This window comes from Pleurodeles waltl, chromosome 11 (assembly GCF_031143425.1).
Source record: "Pleurodeles waltl isolate 20211129_DDA chromosome 11, aPleWal1.hap1.20221129, whole genome shotgun sequence".
NCBI classification, from domain to species: Eukaryota; Metazoa; Chordata; class Amphibia; order Caudata; family Salamandridae; genus Pleurodeles; species Pleurodeles waltl.
In genome coordinates this window covers 381,890,903-381,904,417 of record NC_090450.1, presented here as the reverse complement: position 1 = coordinate 381,904,417, position 13,515 = coordinate 381,890,903, and positions in this window count along the sequence as shown.

Sequence of the window (13,515 nt, the reverse complement as noted above, 5' to 3'; positions counted from 1 at the left end):
TTCATTCTATATTGCTCTGGGGTCAGACCAAACTTCTTGGCTAAGCACCTCTTCATACTAGGGTATGAATCTGCCTCCTCCCCCCTTAAGGTCAGAAGCCTATCCCTCCCTGAGTTGGGGACCAACTCCCACAAAAGGGAACCCCAGTATTGAGGCCTAACCCTTCTCATTTGGAGTGCCCTCTCAAAGGCCCCCAGCCACTTATCTATGTCATCCCCCTCTACATAAGCAGGAACTAGCCCCTTGGGTAATCTGGGGCAAACTCCCCCACCCATGGACACCTCAGCTTCTTTATCGCTGCCTCCATCTCTTTTCTCTTTGTATGCCCACTTTTTCTTTTCTAGGGCCAGCTTCTCTGCTTCCAAAGCTATGTATGCTAGCTGGGCCTCCAGCTCTCTTTCTCTGATGGATGGGTTCTCTCCTCCTGAAAGGACCCCCTTCCCACCACTAGCTTTGGATCTGCCCCTAGTGACTGTATTTACTGAGGACCGTTCTTCCTCATCCTCACTTGGGCTCAGATGCCTTCCCTCCCCTGAGTGGTTAGAGCTTGCATCCTCCCTTCTTTCTCCCTCCTCTGGAGCTTCTTCTGACTCTACCTCTTGGGCCTCAGCCCATGCTGTCAGGGATGTGATCAGGATTTGCTTCCTGAGATCAGTGGTTGCAGGCAACCCTCTTTCAATACACAACCCCCTAAGCTGGACCACTGTCAGTGTGGGTAGGCTAGCCAGATCAAGCTCCATGGTTCCCTAGTTTTGTGTCAACAAAAACTTTTTGCAAAAATTGGAAACAAGAATTTAGAAAAATTACAAAAATTCAATAATTGAAATTAATCCAAATTAAAAATTAAAAACAATTTTTGCACTAGGACAATTTAAAGGATTTTTAATTTGTTTTACCTAAAACTGTAACGTGATATTGAACACAAGTACAGGATCCCGTCGCTGCTTCCAATTATGTTGGAAAATGGGTTATTGGTAGGGCAGGTAGGTACCTACACCTAGCAACAAGCCACTAACCTCCACCTAGGTACAGTTAGGTCTTAGTAAATTAATCCCAGCTCAACCCTTGGTAGCTTGGCAACGAGCGTCAAGGCTAAACTTAGGAGACAAAGTGTAAAGCATTCAAATATCACAAAACAGTAATCAAATAAAACACAGGAAACAGTTTAAAAATCCAAAACCAATTTATAAAAATAGTTTATATTTTTATCTTTAAAATGACACAAAAACGATTAAAATCGGTTCAGGGGAACCGGAGATATGAATTTTTAAAGAATTATTACTTTTCTAGCGCTTAGAAACAAAAAGCGCCAATCGGGTCATCTGGTTGCACCTCGACCGGGGCAAAGTCAAACTTTCAGGCCGACCGCGATGGAGCCCTGCTCGGCTACAGGTCGCGGGAGGCCTCGGTTAAAAAGTTACCTTCTGACTTAGTCTTTATTTTGAAGTTTTTCTTCACCGGGACGAACCTGCCCGTTGAATCCGACCTCCTGGAGCCCTTGTCCGGATACGCGATGTGGGTTTCCTCGGTGGAGACTTTTACCTTCGGACTTAGTCGTTTTTTCGAGATGAAAATCCTTCGACCGGGGTAAACCTGGATCTTGATCCGACGTCCATGGAGCCCTTCTCGGATACGATGGCTGGGAGGTCCCGGTCAACTTTTTACCTTCGGACTTAGTCTCTTTTTTGGATGTTTTTCTTTACCGGGACGAACCACGAAGTCAGGCCGGGTCGCGGTTGAGGCAAGCCGGCTAGAATTTCCGCGGCGGGTCGGTCCCTCTCTGGAGCTTTTTTCCAAAAATTCTCAAATCTTTTCCAAACTTCTGGGGCTTCACCCAGATGTTCTTTTAAGGTTCTTTTGGGGTCCACAGCTCACCCCAAGGGTCCAGAAGTTCTGTGATGGTCCTTGGGGGGTGCGGACTTCAACTCCCAGAATGCACCTGGCGCAAACTCCTTTTTGGCCACTGGACAGTGGTCAGCTGGTCGCTTTCTTCAGGAGTTGGTGCAGGGGACTCTGGTTTAGCAATTTTTCACCTGTAGCAAACAGGGAGTCCCTCCTTGAACCAGTTGAAGCCAGGCAAAGTCCTTCTTGTGGTGAAGCCCAAGTGTGCAGCTGGTGCAGTCCTTCTGAGTGCAGGGTCGAGGTGCAGGCCAGGGGTCCAGCAGGGCAGTCCTTCTTCTTCTTTAGTTCCTTTCTTGTTGAATTCTGGAGGGGATCTGAGGTTTGGGTGCAGGTCTGCCAGTTTTATCCTTGCTCCTGGGTGAAAAGCAGGGGGGCCCTGGTTCTCCAATCAGGGACAGGGTCGTCCCCCTGTGATGACCACTTCCTGGGAAGTGTGGCAAAAATCCATCCCAGAAGGCAACAGTCTCTAAAAATCCAACATGGATGAATCTGATTTTTGGAGGTTACATCTGGCTGAGCCCACCCACTGGTGTGGCTAAAAATCATAAACACACCCCTCTCCTGCCCTCTCCTAATCTAATCAAGGGGGCACCTAGCTGTCTGGGGTTGCAGGATGTGGGGGTGTTGCTGGGTGCTGCAAATGTCCTTCTCTGCCTTTGAAGACCAGTTTGGCAGCCCTCCCCCTTCCTGCCTCACCATCTGCTGAGGGGAGATTCTCTCCCCCAAGCACATTCCTTTGTGTGAAGCCTGGCCACTTCACACCTCATCAAGGCAGCCTGGCAGAAGCTGCTGCAGGCTGGCCAATCAGAGCACAGCAGCAAAAACAATGCAGAGCTGAAATTGGCAACTTTTTAGGTAAAGTCTAAACTTTTTACCTGAACTAGTTATATTAAATCCAACAACTGGAAGTTGTAGGATTTATTACAACAATTAATTTGATACCAAATTCTTGGTATGCAACATTTAAGGAGACTTTAAAATTTAAAATAAAGTCTGCCCATTCTAGCCTATGAAGGCCATTTACTTCAATGAGGGAAAAACGAATTTGGCTGTTTTTACCTCACCAGGGCTTATAAATCTATTTTTATAAAGTCCATGCTTATAGTTACATGGCACCCAGCCCTAGGGGCACATAGGGCACACCTTAGGGGTGACTTATATGTAAAAATAAGGTAGTTTAAGACTTTGGAAGTACCTTTAATTCCAAAGTCGAATTTGCATATAACTTTAATTTAAAAGCAGCCAGCAAGGCAGGCTTGCTTTTAAAATGACACTGGGCACCTCAGCAATGCACCTAGGTGTGCACCACCTATGCTGTGGTCCCTAAACCTACATGCCCTACCATATACTAGGGACTTATAGGTAGGTTAACTTAGCCACTTATAATTAGCCTAATTTGCATATCCATTTTACACAGAGCACAGGCCCTGGGACTGGTTAGCAGTACCCAGGGCACCTTTAAAGTCAGGAAAACACCAGCAAAAAGTGGAAAATGGGGGCAAAAAGTTATGGGGCCTCTGCAATCAGCCCTGTTTTCTCACACAAATACATAACAAATAGAATACATCTTAATCTACATATGGTTTCCTTGCATGCTCTCTGGCTCACAAAATAAAAGTGGCCCAACAAGCCAAACAAAAACTTCTTTCTTATGCACCCCTGTGCAACAAAATAAAAAATTGCCCTAGCATTGAGCCAGACAAACTGCTATTTTGACGACATGATAATTGCCCACTAAGAAAAATATGATCATCTCAATTTTCTACCAATAACAATGATTGCCTTTCATTCACTTTCACTTTTATACACAATCCTTCTAAAAGTAACAAGGAAGCCCAAAGAATAGATAAGACTGCACATGTCAAGTTTCAGATTTACTACATGAAAAACTGAAAGACCCATTTATGGCCACATGCTAATGGAAACCTATAAACAAATGTATACTGAATAGACTATATCTTAATCTACATAGGTTTTCCTTGCGTGGTCTCTGGCTTACAAAATAAAACTGTGCCCAACAAGTCAAACAAACAATATTGTACTCCTCTGCAACAAAATGGTTAAGTGACCTAGCAGTGAGCCCCACAAACCACTATATTGAGAACATGATAATTGGCCAAAAGGAAAAAAAATAATTTTAGGTCCACATTTATTAAACTTTCACGCAGCGCACTGCAGAAAGCCACCTTGCTGCACTGTGTGAAGGGAAAGGACACAAATGGACTGTATTTAATGTTATATGAGGAATTACTGTATTTTCCTTGCGTTGGTGCCCTTTTGGTTGCCTAGTGACAATACAGGCACCCTTGCGCCGTAGTGCAAGGGTGCCTGTGTTGTAGGCAGGATTGTTTTGTGTAGGAAGGGGCACCTTGCGCACAAAAACAATACTCTGACTCATTTTTCTCTTTCTATTGTGCTGCAAAATGAAGCACGCTTAGAGGAAAAATAAGGCTCAAAGAAAATATTTCTCATTGTTCTACCTGCCCTGGGAAGGTGTAGCATTTTCAGGCATTTCCAGGTTTACCAGTGTTGGTATATCTGTAACTGCTCTAAAATCCATGGGGGGATGCGTGGGAACACTCATGCTCCAACTATAGTACAACTCCTTGGTGCAGAGTAACGCAGCACAGCAATTTGTGCTGCGTTGCATTACTCTAGATTTATCAAGTCGTGCAGGGCCATGCAAGCTGGCTTTGCGTGGCTTGATAAATCTGACTTAGTTGTAGCATTGCCCTTGCCCCTCTTGGACAAGGGCAACATCCCTTAATTTTTATAACAATGATTGGCTTTCACTCACTTTGGGCTTCATATGAAGCACAATCCTACTAAAAGTAGCAAGGCAACCCAAACAATAAACTAGACTGTATATGTAAAGTTTCAGAATTACTAGATGTTCAACTAAAAGACACATTTATGGTCACATGATTATATAAACCAATAAACAAATACAACAAATAGAAAGAAAGAAATCACATTAAATCTGATTGCCACTCTGAAGTTATAGTTAGTATTCCCAAAGATAGTAATTCCTTGAATATTAACTCCCTAATAATTTTCCACCCATTTGCCGAATCACCCAAAAACTTCCCAGACCTATAGTACTTTTCACATTTTCATATGATGAACGTTTTTGTGGCGAATCGGTAAGGGGGTGCAGAGATGAAAAGGGGTCCCAAAACATGTCTTTTAAAAATTATTTATACTTTCTTCGGTTGATAACAACCATCAAAGTGCACAATTCAAAATCAGTTTGATAAATACATAATAATACAAGATAAAATATCATACATAATAAATTATCACCATCAATACACACACAACAGACACAGTTAACAAATGTTGCTATTTAAACCAGACACATTAAAAAAAAATCGACTGATTGCAAATAAAATTGGTAAGGAAGTATCAGTTTTCAAATCCTTAAAGCTGGTAGGTATCTTGATAGCCCCAAGTTCAAACAGATTGGGCGGATCCATTTTCTCCCTGGGCCCCGATGTTCTGGACAAAAAAATAAAACATGGGCCACAGTCTCCACATCCATTCCACATGCAGGACACTCTTTTACACCAGCATCTTTACCCCATTCGCTTACAATGGACCTTAATTGTAATGAGCCAATTTTACAGGGAATGAATAAACATTTTGCTAATGGGAAGGTAATCTCATCTAGAAATGGCTCATAACATGGATGGGGTTTGAATTTCAGGAACTCAGGTGTTAAATGACCATTCTTCCCACCCCATATGAGCTGGTCTCGAGAACACTCTCAGTAATGGGATTTCAAATTCCCTCGATCCACTTTACGTACGGAATCTGGTTCCACCCAATAACTTTCCAAATTCAATTTAAATAGCCAATTGTGCACATATTTTATCTATGAAATACCTCTGGCATTAGGAATATTTAATACATCTCTCATTGAGTCACTGTAGTGGCTTAGCTCATTGGTGGACCACAGACAAACCCAGTACAACAATGGCTTTAAGCAGGCAATATCGGTTATTCTCCTTAAATCCAAATCTTGGAAAAGAAGAATAAGGGGTGTGCTCGCAAGCAATGATAGCAACTCCCTAACTAAGTTGCTTTCAGCGACAGCTAAGTTGCTTAACTTATTGTACCCCCGCATCTCAGCACCATATGATACATCATTCTATTCTTTGGCCCGATACACTTCTATAGCCGGGGACAACGAATGACTGCTAGTTATCTTTAAAAACGTAATGATAGCATTCAATCTATGTTCAACAGTTAAGGTGGACCTGGTAAGCTGCGGCAGCCATTTAAAATGTGTTTTTTAACCAAAGCATTTTCCATCACTATTGTATCTGATGTAGTACAAAAAATGGCTGAATGGAAAGAATCATACATTATGGTGCAGAGATGATGCTTTTGGGTACTGCAGTTAAGTAGGGTAAGTAATTTTTTAAGTTATAAGGCATTTAGGGGGTTATTTTAACTTTGGAGGAGGTGTTAATCCGTCCCAAAAGTGACGGAAAAGTGACGGATTTACCACCAGCCGTATTACGAGTCCATTATATCCTATGGAACTCGTAATACGGCTGGTGGTATATCCGTCACTTTACCGTCACTTTTGGGACGGATTAACACTCCTCCAAAGTTAGAATAACCCCCTTAATCTTAGTGACATCTGTCACAGCAGTACTTTTCACTAAAATGAAACTATCACAGAACATGGATGTACACTTATTTAAAAATGTAAAAAAAAAAAAAAATCCCCTACCTATTACCACTTTAATAAACAATATTGCTGCATTTTCATTTTTTTTTAAAACAGCCAATACCCAATTACATACTGGGTTGTCATTGCCACGTACCATGGTATACTGCAAAATTATTGTGGTATACAAAGCCCCAAAATATAACAAAGGCCTAGCTGTTTTATTGGATTGCGGTACCCTTGATTAACTCATGGTTTTGCATGGGCAATGCAATACTTAAGTCAGATTTACAAAGGAACGCAAGGCCACCATGCATGGCCCTGTGTTGATTGTTAGTCTGGAGAAACACAAGGCAGTTCAAATCGCTGTTTTGTGTTACTCTGCACACCATAATCTACATTGCTGCTACATTTCACATACATCTGTATGACATGTCAATCAATCAATTAATCAATCAATAGCACTTTATTTCGGCTGAGAGCCATAAAAGTATCACACACAATAAATAGTAAATATTACATGCACAACTTTAGTAGCAAATTTAAAAAGTCTAAAATAAATATGCACTGTAGTGCTAATTTAAAGCTTCTGTAAAGTTAAAACATAATAAAATCAATTTTGACAAAAATACTGTTAGACACACAAATGTACCTATAACATCAATGGAGGGTTTAGGCTTTGGCAGATAAATTATCAGTACAAAATTAATTTAATATTTTTCGGCAACCCCATTTTAGCCCCCCTCCCCCAATAATGGGTGCTTAATGATGATAATCAGCTCTTTACAAACCCTTCTAGTTAACAAATACCTTAAAACAACAATGGTTCTCTTTAATATATTCTCTAGGCTATACAATTATGAATGAATATTAGGGTCTGCTTTCGCTCTTATCTTCCATGCCAGTGCACATAGCATCAAATGGCATAAACAATTAGCTCCTTGGTGTCTTGTTTTAACCTCTTCGCTGCGGGCGTCGGCCACTGGCCGACGCCCACACACCCTCCCTGGTGCGGGTCACGACCAGTGGCCGACACCAGGAAGGGTATCAATAAATCCTCGGGTGCGTTGCACCCGAGGATTTTTTATTTTTTTTAAACCCCCCCCCCGGGAGACACGGAAGCTTCCGTGTCTCCCCCCGACCCCCCACCCGCCCCTTTGTGACGTCAGCGCGCCTCGCGGCGCGCTGACGTTGCAAAGGTGTTTTCCCCATCAAAGCAGGAAGCAGCCTTGCGGCCGCTTCCTGCTTTGATGGGGAAAACGGCCTTTCCCACGTTCGGGAAGGCCTCGTAAGAAAGGGGAGTGTCTCCCCTTTCTTACGAGGCCTTCCTGAAAGTGTTTCCTGGCACCCGATCGCAGCACAGCTGCGATCGGGGGCCAGGAAACACTTTCAGGAAGGCCTCGTAAGAAAGGGGAGACACTCCCCTTTCTTACGAGGCCTTCCTGAAAGTGTTTCCTGGCCCCCGGTCGCAGCTGTGCTGCGATCGGGGGCCAGGAAACACTTTCAGGTTTCCTGGCCCCCCGATCGCAGCACAGCTGCGATCGGGGGGCCAGGAAACACTTTGAAAAGGCCTCGTAAGAAAGGGGAGACTCTCCCCTTTCTTACGAGGCCTTCTCAAACTGTTTCTGGCCCCCGATCGCAGCTGTGCTGCTCATCGAGAGGGAGGAGTCTAGGATGATGCTGAGGTTGCGTGCATGGTTGGCGGGGGTGGGTGCAGGGCCTAGCGTGGTGGGCCACCATGAGGGGTCCCAGGTGTTTTTGTGTGGGCCAAAGAGGATTATTTCGGTTTTGCTTGAGTTGAGTTTCAGGTGATTGGCTGTCATATATATATCACTTTTGTCAATATGTGTGTGGTTTCCCTGGGGGGAAAAGGGTCCGACTTGTCTAGTGGCAGTTTTAGTGCCATAAAGAAGCGCAGAAGGTTTATATGCCTACTGCAAAGAGCAAATCTGTATTTTATGTAAATAGCTGAGTACATTAGCAAAGTCTATGGAGAGATGAAGGGCACTTTTGCTGGGTGGTAATGAGGGAATCCGAGGAGGAGGGAGTGGGAGCACCAATAATGATTGTTGGACTGGGCGCAGGAGGTGCTAAAGACTGTGACGAATGGTATGTGACAAGGTGTTTTTTGAGTGTCTTGAAAGTACGTGCTGATTGAGGGAAGAAGCGCAGGTAAGGTGGCCTCTACTGTTGCACGTATCTCACACACCATCGATTTTGTGACTGTCTATGTAGGCTAGTGTTTTAGAGCAACAGTTTAGCCAATATCAGAGATGGCATCTTGATGGATGACTGCTGCCTGCACTCGGGTTGTAGAGGACCGCTCTGACATAGGATCAGAGACTGAGACATCAGATACTGAGACAGCATCTGAGGGATAGGACAATGGCGCAGACTCTGGGAGTGATTTTTCAGTCAGAGGAGTCCCATTCGATAACTCCTCTTCCAGTACATTATGAGGGAGGTGATGAGGACAGTCCTGCTGTCCCTTCGCAAGCTGTTTGTGCAACTGGGTAATAGTGGGTTAGGCCAACCCAGAGAGCAGGTGAATGCGGCAGCAAGCAGAGAGAGAGTGCTCTCTTGGGAGCTCCCCAATTTAGTTCAGCCCCAAATTCCACCACCCAAATCATATTGTGGAGACATCAAAATTATCCATGGCAAAACAAACTGGTTTTGTAAGGCAGGCACCTGTGTTTTTGGTCCTGGATTCGGCGGCCATATAGAGAAACACACTAAACCCAAACATTTCTGGAAACTAGACATTCGGGGGAGTCCACAGAGGTGTGACTTGTGTGGCTTCCCCAAAGTTTTCTTACCCAGAATACCCTGCAAAGCTGAAATGTTGAAAAAAAACTCAATTTTTCTCGCATTTCTGTCACACAAACTACAGGAATATGCTGGGATCCAGAATATTCCTACCACCCAGTGACTCCTCACCTGTCCTGATAAAAACACTACCCCACTTGAGTGCCTACACCTAGTGTCTGTGTCAGGAATGGATCACCCCAGGGTCAACAGCTGCCTCACGTAAGGACCAACATTGACCGTTGTGTGATCTATTCCTGTCGCAGGCACCAGGCCTAACCACACGTTGTGTTTTGGGCCATTTCCTTTCGTGGGTGCTATGTCTACCCACACAAGTGAGGTATCATTTTTATCGGGAGACTTGGGGGGACACTGGGTGGAAGGAAATTTGAGGCTCCTCTCCGATTCCAGAACTTTCTGTCACCGAAATGTGAGGAAAACTTGTTTTTTAGCCACTTTTTGAGGTTTGCAAAGGATTCTGGGTAACAGAACCTGGTCAGAGCCCCGCGAGTCACCCCATCTTGGATTCCCCTAGGTCTCTAGTTTTCAAAAATGTACAGGTTTGGTAGGTTTCCCTAGGTGCCGGCTGAGCTAGAGGCCAAAATCTACAGGTAGGCACTTTGCAAAAAACAGCTCTGTTTTCTGTGATGTGTCCACGTTGTGTTTTGGGGCATTTCCTGTCGCGGGCGCTAGGCCTACCCACACAAGTGAGGTATCATTTTTATCGGAAGACTTGGGGGGACGCTGGGTGGAAGGAAATTTGAGGCTCCTCTCAGATTCCAGAACTTTCTGTCACCGAAATTTGAGGAAAACTTGTTTTTTTAGCCACTTTTTGAGGTTTGCAAAGGATTCTGGGTACCAGAACCTGGTCAGAGCCCCGCGAGTCACCCCATCTTGGATTCCCCTAGGTCTCTAGTTTTCAAAAATGTACAGGTTTGGTAGGTTTCCCTAGGTGCCGGCTGAGCTAGAGGCCAAAATCTACAGGTAGGCACTTTGCAAAAAACAGCTCTGTTTTCTGTGATGTGTCCACGTTGTGTTTTGGGGCATTTCCTGTCGCTGGCGCTAGGCCTACCCACACAAGTGAGATATCATTTTTATTGGGAGACTTGGGGGGACGCTGGGTGGAAGGAAATTTGAGGCACCTCTCCGATTCCAGAACTTTCTGTCACCGAAATGTGAGGAAAACTTGTTTTTTTAGCCACTTTTTGAGGTTTGCAAAGGATTCTGGGTAACAGAACCTGGTCAGAGCCCCGCGAGTCACCCCATCTTGGATTCCCCTAGGTCTCTAGTTTTCAAAAATGTACAGGTTTGGTAGGTTTCCCTAGGTGCCGGCTGAGCTAGAGGCCAAAATCTACAGGTAGGCACTTTGCAAAAAACAGCTCTGTTTTCTGTGATGTGTCCACGTTGTGTTTTGGGGCATTTCCTGTCGCGGGCGCTAGGCCTACCCACACAAGTGAGGTATAATTTTTATCGGGAGACTTGGGGGGACGCTGGGTGGAAGGAAATTTGAGGCTCCTCTCCGATTCCAGAACTTTCTGTCACCGAAATGTGAGGAAAGCTTGTTTTTTTAGCCACTTTTTGAGGTTTGCAAAGGATTCTGGGTAACAGAACCTGGTCAGAGCCCCGCGAGTCACCCCATCTTGGATTCCTCTAGGTCTCTAGTTTTCAAAAATGTACAGGTTTGGTAGGTTTCCCTAGGTGCCGGCTGAGCTAGAGGCCAAAATCTACAGGTAGGCACTTTGCAAAAAACAGCTCTGTTTTCTGTGATGTGTCCACGTTGTGTTTTGGGGCATTTCCTGTCGCGGGCGCTAGGCCTACCCACACAAGTGAGGTATAATTTTTATCGGGAGACTTGGGGGGACGCTGGGTGGAAGGAAATTTGAGGCTCCTCTCCGATTCCAGAACTTTCTGTCACCGAAATGTGAGGAAAGCTTGTTTTTTTAGCCACTTTTTGAGGTTTGCAAAGGATTCTGGGTAACAGAACCTGGTCAGAGCCCCGCGAGTCACCCCATCTTGGATTCCCCTAGGTCTCTAGTTTTCAAAAATGTACAGGTTTGGTAGGTTTCCCTATGTGCCGGCTGAGCTAGAGGCCATAATCTACAGGTAGGCACTTTGCAAAAAAACAGCTCTGTATTTTGTGAAAAAATGGGATGTGTCCACGTTGTGTTTTGGGGCATTTCCTGTCGCGGGCGCTAGGCCTACCCACACAAGTGAGGTATCATTTTTATCGGGAGACTTGGGGGAACATAGAATAGCAAAACAAGTGTTATTGCCCCTTATCTTTCTCTACATTTTTTCCTTCCAAATATAAGAGAGTGTGTAAAAAAGACGTCTATTTGAGAAATGCCCTGCAATTCACATGCTAGTATGGGCACCTCGGAATTCAAAGATGTGCAAATAACCACTGCTCCTCAAAACCTTATCTTGATCCCATTTTGGAAATGCAAAGGTTTTCTTGATACCTCTTTTTCACTCCTCATATTTCAGCAAATGAATTGCTGTATACCCAGTATAGAATGAAAACCAACTGCAGGGTGCACCTCATTTATTGGCTCTGGGTACCTAGGGTTCTTGATGAACCTATAAGCCCTTTATATCCCCGCAACCAGAAGAGTCCAGCAGACAAAACGGTATATTGCTTTCAGAAATCTGACATCGCAGGAAAAAGTTACAGAGTAAAACATAAAGAAAAATGGCTGTTGTTTTCAGCTCAATTTCAATATTTTTTTATTTCAGCTGTTATTTTCTGTAGGAAAACCTTGTAGGATCTACACAAATGACCCCTTGCTGAATTCAGAATTTTGTCTAGTTTTCAGAAATGTTTAGCTTTCCGGGATCCAGCATTGGTTTCCCACCCATTCCTGTCACTAACTGGAAGGAGGTTGAAAGCACCAAAAATAGTAAAAATGGGGTATGTCCCAGTAAAATGCCAAATTTGTGTTGGAAAATGTGGTTTTCTGATTCAAGTCTGCCCGTTCCTGAAAGGTGGGAAGATAGTGATTTCAGCACCAGAAACCCTTTGTTGATGGCATTTTCAGGGAAAAAAACACAAGCCTTCTTCGGCGGCCCTTTTTTCCAATTTTTTTGGAAAAAACTAAATTTTCACTGTATTTTGGCTATTTTCTTGGTCTCCTCCAGGGTAAACCACAAACTCTGGGTACCATTAGAATCCCTAGGATGTTGGAAAAAAAGGACGCAAATTTGGCGTGGTTAGCTTATGTGGACAAAAAGTTATGAAGCCCTAAGCGCGAACTACCCCAAATAGCCAAAAAAGGGCTCAGCACTGGGGGGGAAAAGGCCCAGCAGCTAAGGGGTTAAAATCCTTTGCACTTCCCAGTAATGCCTCACTCCCAAGGACCTACACAATGCAATAAGCCATTTCCTGAGTGGTACAATATACATGGGGCAAAAGAAAAAAATTGTGCCTCAGTTTCACTTTGATGGGGACAATATGGGCAATGATTTGTAGAACAGCCTGTTTGTCCCATTTTGATGTCAATGATCTTAACTGTAATGCGCCACATCTAAAATGTACATATAGATGTTTTGCTTGAAATGGCGAGATATTGTCCATATAGGATTTAAACAAAAGCATACATTTATAAAGCACATACTGACCAGTGGTGCTCATTCCATATCCGCCCCAATATATGCTCCCAATAATTACTTTTCAATTTCTTAATTACTCCTTTGGTGATTGTGGAGGGAGAGATCCAAAGCTCCTCCATTTTCACCACTGCACTGAGATTCTTGACATACTTTAACCATGGAACATCTTTCCTTATCACATACAATCAGCTTCACTCTGGCTTCGCTATAGGAACCCCGCTCTGCAGTTATTCAAAGCCTCACCCAATACAGCAATGGCTTAAATGCTATTGACAGACGATTACTATTAAGAGCAAGATCAAATCTCAAGGGTAAAAGAGGAGTACTATTTGGCAAAATAAATAAGCCCCTTATAAATTGGTTTTCTACCGTTGTTAAGGTATTTGCATCAACATATCCCCATAGTTCTGCCTTATATATTACTGCTGTTAAGATAATAGCCCTATAAACCTTGAGTGCAGGCGACATCAGGTCACCCAGCGATGATCCTTCTTTCTTCCGTATAGTCATTGTTCTCTGTT